Below are 9,365 nucleotides of genomic sequence, written 5' to 3'. Positions count from 1 at the left end.
CATTGTTAATTTTTGACTTCATTGTTATTTTGGTTCCATCTTCAAAAATGAGAAATGCTTCTGCAATTTTTCTGGGCCAAAATAATTTGGCTTGCTTTGGGCAGTTATCTGGTAAATGACTTAGGCTAGCCTGGCCCTCAGGTTTCAGTTATGTAGTGTGCATCTGAATAAAACCCCAGCTCATTGAAACTCATATTTGGATAAGTTTCATTTTACTCAAAAGGACTTGAAAAAAATAGAAGACTGGGCTGCTGCATCATACTTTAAGAGTCTACTCAGGACCTATCTCCAGCATTTCAAGCCCCTGGAGGCAAAGATTCAAGGTGAGATATGACAACAGCCTCCCAATGTATAGGTAAAGGTAAAGGTTTCCCCTGACGTTAAGTCCAGTCGTGACCGACTCTGGGGGTTGGTGCTCATCTCCATTGCTAAGCCGAAGAGCCGGCGTTGTCCATAGACACCTCCAAGGTCATGTGGCCGGCATGACTGCATGGAGTGTCGTTACCTTCCCGCCGGAGTGGTGTCTATTGATCTACTCACATTTGCATGTTTTCGAACTGCTAGGTTGGCAGGAGCTGGGTCTAACAGCAGGCGCTCATTCCGCTCCTGGGATTTGAACCTGGGACCTTTTGGTCCGCAAGTTCAGCAGCTCAGCGCTTTAACACACTGTGCCACCGGGGGCCCCTCCCAATGCAGTAGCCAACTAGACTGGCAGTAAAAGGACATAATCCACCACTACATCTGAGGCAGAAGGCTAGTTTATGAGACCAGGGAATGGCTAGGGTGTGGGCTATGGAGGAAATAGCTAGGGGGTCTGCTACTAATGACTCTCAATATCTATTGCTAGAGGCAGTTGGCTTCCTGCTTAATGGTAGGGCCAGTCCTAATGGCAAACCTTCTTGGAAAGTGTACACATGACCCATCCAAAGTTCACTATCATCTCACTCTGGTACATACTGGCATGCCCTTTCTCCTAAAGGGCAGTTCTTAGGGTTTTCTAGGTTACTGTTTCATAAGTTATCTCACAAGGAGGATCAGCAATTCTCTCATTTGTGCCAAGGAGTAGTACCATATTTGGGCCTATTGCTTCTTTCCTTACTGGAAATTCTATAAGGGACAAGTAGTAAATTACTCTGGGACTGGTGCTAGTCCATTAACTGACCCTCTGAACAGCACAGTTCTTAAGTGTAACTGATTACTTTTCAAAAATAACTTTCCAGTCTATGATATTAACTCCAGTAACATAGGCAGCAATCCTCTCAATAAGCTACTGAAGAATACAGCTGGAACATGGGATCATGGGAGTTGTAGGTTTACAAGGTCTTTAGCCTTCTTTAGTAAATAATGCCAATGCCTAAGCAAACTTCAATCCTCATAATTTCATAGCATTGAACTGTGGCAGTTAAAGTTGTGTCAAACTGCATTAATATGACAATATAGACATGCCCTGTCCCAAACTTTATGATTACAGTCTTCTGTTTTGCTATAATCTATGTTTAGAAAGAACAATACTATGGCCTGAGAAAACTTCATTAACTCACTTTTTAAATAAAATATATATTAAAATAAATAAAAGACTATGAGGCAGTACTACCAAGTTAATCAAAACACTGAAATAAAAACATTAAACATTTTCAGAAGAAGATACATTTTTCGTTCAAAAGGACTATGGTACAGTACTGCCTGCAGAAGATGAGTGAAACCAAATGGCAAATATGGTTTACAATATTGATAATACTATATTTAAAAAGGTTGGGGTGGGGAAGCAAGTCAATTTCAGGAGATCATTCCTGCCTGTTCCATCATTACTGCAACATGGAAACGAAAACTAGTGTGCTATTAGTATTGGTTTCACTCACTGGAATGAGATTCAAATTGGGAAACAGTAGCATGTATATTAATGTTTGTATGTAGGAAAGCCATTCTGAGGAACACCATGGCAATGACAGCCTGTTTAAGATCACAGAACTGTTTCCTCTGACTAGGGAGACAGTCTCCTGATAACAAAAGGAAAAAAATTAACAGCATGGGTCCTTTTCCTGATACACCATATGAGGTTATCAATGTTACATGTGTTTAGCTTGGATAAACAAAGGCCGAGCAGGGACACGACAGCCATGCTGAAATATCTGAAAGGATGCCACATTTAGAAGGTTGTTTTCTGATGCTCTGGAGACTAGGACACAGAACAATGGGACCAAATTATAGGAAAAGAGATTCCACCTAAACATTAAATAGATCATCCTGACAGTAAGAACTGTTTAACAGTGGAATATTCTGCCTCAGAGTGTGGTGGAGTCTGCTTCTCTGGAGGTTTTTAAGCAGAAGCTGGATAGCCATCTGTCAGGAGTGCTTTAATTGAGTGTCTCTGCATGACAGAATGGTTCTTGGGGTCTCTTCCAACTTTATGACTCTACATTATTGATGAAATTATGCTGTGTATTGTCTGTAAACCTGGCTCCCCAAAAACAACACAAAAGTCCTCGAGATACAAACATCTGACTTACAAACGACTCATAAGAATAGGAGTGAGACCACAGGAAGTGCGAGAAATCTACCTCTAAGAAGGGAAATTCACTCCTGGGATATCATGAGGAACAGGTGTTTCTGCTGAAGCTTTCTCACCAATCTTTGTTTCCACAAGAGGCCAAATTTTTCAAAATCCTATTATCACAGGGGCAGAAAGTGAATTGAAATCTTCTTAACAGGGGCACAGACAGAGAAACAAAAATCACAGGGTGTTAATCCTTCCCTATGCCACACACACACACACACACACACACGGCTAGAGTTACACTTAAAAATGTACCTGATCTAACTTACACACAAATTTGACATAAAAACATACAGAACATATTTGGTTTGCCACTTGGGGGAATGCCTGTATTATTGAGAAAGGAAATTCTAAAAAATAGAATTTCCTTGCTCTATATCCAGTAATTCTTCCTACTTTGTGTAGATTTTCAAATATCATGGAATGTGACTATAGACCCAAAGCCATACACATGCAGGCCATCAAGCAACAGCCAAATTTGCTCCCCCATATTTATTTTTCTTTGCAGGGGATCCCTTGCCTCAATTACTCAGGAATAAGTCATACTGGAACAAAGGGGGCTTCCTTCTGGGATAAAGCCAGGTCATTGTAAGGTTCAACCATGTTTCCTTTGGTTTTCTTAAGTCTTTACCAGTGGAGATTCTATGCGTGCGAGTTCAGTGTCAGGTTAAATAGGGCTTACTCTCTAATAACCATTGCATTAAGCTGATAACAGTTCTCCTACAGACTCAATAAGCAACAGAATCCCCCAGTGAAAACAGTACTATACTATTGTTATCAGGAACAAGGAGGCATGTTAATTTGTTTTTCATTGCTGTCAAGATGTCTTCAGTGTATACCAGCCCTATGAATGAGATGGCAAGTAACATGAATTAATAATAATGAATACAGGCTGAGTTTTCCTATCCAGAACGATTGAGAGAAGAACTGTTGGATTTCAGAATACACACAATGAGAGATCCTGGAGATGGTATCAAAGCCTAAACAGAAAATGTATTTATTTTATATATACTTTATGGCAGTAGGTTCAAATCTTTCTTTCCTAGCAGGCTTTTACAGAAGGATATTTTAAAAACTGAGACAGAGGGTGCTGATTGGTGTTCATGTATTTTAATAGATTTTAAATTGTTTTAATTATTTATTTTTCAATTTCCTGTGTTCAATTCCATTTTAATGTTTATATGATTTTGATTGTACATTGTTGCCTGTTTTTTGTTTGTTTTTTTAACCCTGTTAGCCAATTTGAGCCCCTTTTAACATTGACAAAACTGGATGTAAATGATAAAAATAAATACAGAATAGGCTGAAAATAACTTTATTATAAGATATTTTAAAAATTACTTTGTATATAAAACTTTGCATTTACTGAACTCTCAGAAAATAAAAGTGTGACTATTTCAGACACCCACGTGGACAATTTTTGGATTTCTAGATAAGAAATGCTTCACTTGTAACAATAAATAATCAATCAATCTGGGGTTTAGGAATGGTTTTCAACAGGGTTTTCTTACTTATTCATTTTAATATGATTTTAACTTATTTTTTAAATTATTGTAATCTTTAATTCTATTTTAATATTTATATTTTGTGGCCCTTTAAATTGTATTGTTATTATTAGTTTAATTTATTATCTGTGTTTTAACTACCAGTACATATTATTGTTATTATAAGGTAAAGGTAAAGGTTTTCCCCTGACGTTGAGTCCAGTCGTGACCAACTCTGGGAGTTGGTGCTCATCTCCATTTCTAAGCCGAAGAGCCGGCGTTGTCTGTAGACACCTCCAAGGTCATGTGGCCGGCATGACTACATGGAGCGCCGTTACCTTCCCGCCGGAGCGGTGTCTATTGATCTACTCACATTTGCATGTTTTCGAACTGCTAGGTTGGCAGGAGCTGGGTCTAACAGCAGGCGCTCATTCCACTTCCGGGATTTGAACCTGGCACCTTTTGGTCCGCAAGTTCAGCAGCTCAGAGCTTTAACGCACTGTGCCACAAGGGGCCCCTATTGTTATTATTATTATTAGTTTAATCTCACCACATTAAAACAGTGGATGTGGCTCTTAATGAGACATGCCTCATTATCACAGGATGTCTATGCCCAACTCCACTAGAGAAACTATACTGTTTAGCCTAAATTGCACCATCTGACATCTGTCGGGAAGTAGCAACCAATAATGAAAGCACCAAGGCATGGACATCTCTGACCCATTCTATTCGAATATCAGCCAGCATGCAAATGCCTTAAATCAAGAAAAAAACTTCCTAAGAGATACTCGCAGAAACACCTCAGCAAGCGAGAGTCCAAAAGTGGCAGGCTAAAACCTGGAACCTCAATCAGTGGCTGATACTGGATGAGGGACTCCCTCCTGGGCACACAGAAGACTGGGTGACTTGGAAGGGACTAAACAGACAGCGCTCTGGCACCACGAGATGCAGAGCCAACCTTAAAAAAATGGGGCCACAAAGTGGAGTCCAAGACATGAGAGTGTGGAGAAGAGCAAACCGCTGACCACCTATTACCATGCAGTCTGAGCCCTGTCACATGCACAATGGAGGACCTTCTTACAGCAACACCAGAGGCACACCAAGAGGCCAGCTTCTGGTCAAAGGACATTTAGTAAAATGCCAAGTTTTTAACTTTGTTTGTGGTTTTTCTATATAACTGTATTCTCAATTCGCTTCTTGCACGATAAATAAATATTAGTTTAATTGATTATCTGTGTTTTACCTATTCATTATTATTATAATTAGTTTAATTTACTATCTGTGTGTTTTAACTACGAACTATTTTTATTAGCTTAAATTATTATCTGTGTTTTAACTATGTATTATTATTATTATTACTACTAGTTCAATTTACCTCAGGTTAAGCATCACCATCCACTTCCCGTCTCTTTACCGCTTCCAAAATGGCCGCCTCCCTGTATATTCCTTCCCTTTCCCAGCCATCTTCCCGTAACCAATATGGCGGTAGGAAAAGGAAATAAGGAGACCAAAATGGGGCGTGGTTTGCGAACGAGGCGAGCATTTTCCGGTTTCGAAAAGGGGCGGGGACTACGTCGCTGGCCGAGTCCGCAGAGCTATACGCTGCCCTTCGGCCCCGCCCACTTCGTGCCGTCACGTTTAGGGGAAAGGCGGGGCAGCGGCAGCGTGCTGTGAATGGCTGCAGCGCTGTCACTCGTTTCGCACCCCCTCCCCCCTCCGAGCGACAGTTACTCTTGAGGCGAAGAGGAGGACGATAGACTTCGGCTGCTCGGCGTCGATGGTTGAGAGGCAGGCGTAGCGTTGAGGGAAAGAGGAAGCAGAGCGCTGAGGGAAGAAAGAGAAGGAAGAGCGGAAGAGAGATGTTTCGACCCGACAGCGCCGCCACCTTCCACGGCTTCCGAACCGGAGCTTAGGTAAGCCAGGCCGAAAGGGAGGGAAGGAGGAGGAAGAGAAGGCCTTGACAGAAGTGAACGAAGAGAAAGGAAGGGAGAGACTGAGGGCCCTTCCACACAGCCATATAACCCAGAATATTAAAGCAGATAATCCACAATATCTGCCTTGAACTGTGTCATATGAGTTCACACTGCCATATATCCCAGTTCAAAGCAGATAATATGGGGTTTTATTCAGCTGTGTGGAAGGGGCCTGGATTCCATAGCTGATACATTAGTGTCCAACTGCATCAATTCAGGCCTGGGCAAACTCCGGCTATCCTAGTCTTTTGGACTTCAACTCCCACAATTCCTAACAGCTGTAGGAATTTGTCCCAAAGCAGTCAAGCTTTGAAGCTGAAAGGCCATTCAAAGCTAATCAAGCTGGCCAATTGCAACATTCACACGTGCCTCAAACAGACAAGAGTTCTATCTCCCACCCTGGACATTCCATAGATATATAAACCCCACTTGACTAGTTTCCAGTAGACCTCACAACCTCTGACGATGCCTGTCATAGATGTGGGCAAAACATCAGGAGAGAATGCTTCTGGAACATGGCCATAAAGCCTGGAAAACTCACAGCAACCCATTATTATTACTATTATTCTTTCTCCTCCTCGCACACATCCTTTCCAACAGAAAGAATATCCAGGCTTGTGTGGCCTCTTCTTTTGAGGAGATGGAAGAATTCAAATTTTCTTTCAAAGATATCATAGGCCTCTTCCACATGATCTGCTTTGAACTGAGTTATATGGCAGTGTGGACTCAGATAACCCAGGGCCCTTCCACACAGGTACATGTTTTAACTGTAATCCCAGCCAAAGCTTTTGAATATCATAGGGACAGGTTAACACCCCTGTGGTGTTTGCTTTGCTGTCTGTTCAGAAGATGTCACCTCACTTTCTGTCCCTGTGGTTATTAAATTTTGAAAAAATTGGCTTTTTGTGGAAACAAAGATTAGTGATAAAGCTTCAGTGAAGACAGCTTTCCTCCATGATAACCCACATTCTTAACTATGAGTTATTTGTAAGTCAAATGTTTGTAACTCAAGGACTGCCTATACTTTGAACTTATCAGAAAAATAGCTCATTAGAAAAGACAATAATAATTGGTAAGGTAAGAGGCGGCAGGAAGAGAGGAAGACCACATTCTAAATGGAAATGGAAAGAGTGCATTTACACTGTAGAATTAATGCAGTTTGACACCACTTTAACTACTGTGTCTTTGGGCCCTTTCACACAGCTATATAACCCAGAATCATGGCAGAAAATCCCACAATATCTGCTTTGAACTGGGTTATCTGTGTCCATACTGCCACATATTCCAGATCAAAGCAAATAACATGGAATGTTTTTCAACTGTGTAGAAGGGGCACCAGTTCAAAGCATATATTGTGGATTATCTACCTTGATATTGTGGGTTGTATGGTTGTGTGGAAGGTACCTTAGCCTGAGATACGGGTTGAGTATCCCTATCCAAAGTGCTTGGGACCAGAAGTGCATAATGCTCTGGTAGAGGCAGAGTGTTTGATGTAGAAACTGAACCAAAGTATAAACCAGCTAATTGTGCTTGATAGACCTGCCACAAGCCCCTTTCGTTTTTAGGATGAGACGTCTGAACCCACTGAATTGTTTCAGATCCAGCATCAATCCTCAAAACATGAACCCACTTCTTAACAACCTGTTTTTGAAGACACAGGCAAATCTTTCACTTCCCATTTTTAAGTAATACAGCACATGTTTATGGTTATGGTTATTCTTACCGAAACTTTCTTAACACATATTTCTTTATCAGCACTCACATCAAAAGCAAACACAGCTTGTGTGTCCTATATCCAAAATGCCTTGGATCAGATCTGTTTTGGATGCTGGAGTTTGGGGGATTTTGGAATGTCTCTATTTGCCTATAAGTACACAATGAGGTATCTTGGAAATGGGATCCATGTTTAAACACCAAATTCATTTGTGGTTCATATATAGATTGAGCATCCTTTATCCAAAATTGTCCAAATAGGTGGCTGAGACAATGACAACTTTGTGTTCTGATGATTCAATGTTTCATGCTCAAAATGATTTGAAATATTCCATAAAGTTGCCCTGAGGCTATGTGCATATGCCGCATATGAGTTTTGTGTTTACACATAGGTCTTCTTTCCTTGATTGCTCATTATGTTTGTTTGTGTGCGCGCATGTGCGTGCATGTTTTATAATTTAAAAAATCCAAACTATTTATGATACAATGAATTTCAGATGGGAAATATTCAACCTGTACATCTTATGCATATAGCCCGAAGGTAATTTTATGCAGCATTTTGAAATAATTCTGTGCATGAATGAAATTTTGCATACATTGAACTCAGAAAAAGGTGTTACAGTATTATTCTCTGGAAAATTTTGAATTTTGGAGTATTTCAGATTTTGGAATTCCCAATAACGCATGCTCAGTTTATATGCAGTGATCTTTTAGAACCTTTGAGACTGACTACATGAGAAAAAGAAGTTAGTAGAAGAATTGTAGTGGATTGCTTTTGTTGTCCTAGCACAGTCAATATCGTATTTAAACTCTTGAGGGGCCTTATAACCTATAATAAAAGGCAAGAAAACAAGAATTTGATTTGAGGAAAAACATAAAAGCTGATAATAAGAATGGGTGAGTCTTGCACTTAAGATTTTACCTGTCCATGCGTTCCTTTTTTGCAAGTTCAAGTGGATGTTGGGCTTTAACTTTGCACCAGCTCTGAATAGACAACACAGAGTTAATATTACGCTAGCTTTTGTGGCATTGAATGTGAATAAAATACCCCTTCAGCAATTTTTGCTGCCTTGAAACATACGTTTCCATCAATTTATAATGGTAGAGGGTGGAAATTTCTTTATGATTCAAAAGATCTAGAGTCGACCGTGTGATCATAATAGGAATGATTTATAGGCAAATAGGTGAGGAAAAATTAAACAATACTGATTTATAGAATTTTGGCTCCAATTTGAGTGTTTTCTTAGGGCCATTTATTACCTGCTGTAATTTTCTTTCTCTTGTCTGATTTTGCAGTCAAATATTGGCAATGGAATCCCAATAGGTTGTTTCAGAGTTTATAGGCATGCTTTCCCTCTAAGGCTTGTAATTATTCTGTGTCCACAATGGCTCTATAGCCACCCCATCAGCCATAGCAATTAATTTCCTTAAAATTACTACAGTAATTACGCACAGTTCATTAAAGCGCTGAGCTGCTGAACTTGCGGACCAAAAGGTGCCAGGTTCAAATCCCGGGAGCGGAATGAGCGCCCGCTGTTAGCCCCAGCTCCTGCCAATCTAGCAGTTTGAAAACATGCAAATATGAATAGATCAATAGGTACCACTCCGGCGGGAAGGTAACGGCACTCCATGCAGTCATGC

General features: G+C 40.4%; 1 protein-coding gene across 2 annotated transcripts in view; it reads left to right on the top strand.

Annotated features, from left to right (window-relative positions):
• Nucleotides 1-5,683: 5,683 nt before the first annotated feature.
• The window catches only part of socs5 (suppressor of cytokine signaling 5), a 36,691-nt gene continuing 33,009 nt past the window's right edge, over nucleotides 5,684-9,365 (top strand). Inside the window, exon 1 of one of the 2 annotated variants that reach the window (XM_016991522.2) lies at nucleotides 5,684-5,951. The gene's annotated coding sequence lies outside the window, so the exon portion shown is untranslated. The remainder of the gene's footprint in view (nucleotides 5,952-9,365) is intronic. The other variant, XM_008104897.3, reaches the window with a different exon arrangement.

Source organism: Anolis carolinensis, chromosome 1 (genome assembly GCF_035594765.1).
Source record: "Anolis carolinensis isolate JA03-04 chromosome 1, rAnoCar3.1.pri, whole genome shotgun sequence".
Lineage (NCBI taxonomy): Eukaryota > Metazoa > Chordata > Lepidosauria > Squamata > Dactyloidae > Anolis > Anolis carolinensis.
This window is presented reverse-complemented; position numbering and strand designations above follow the sequence as displayed.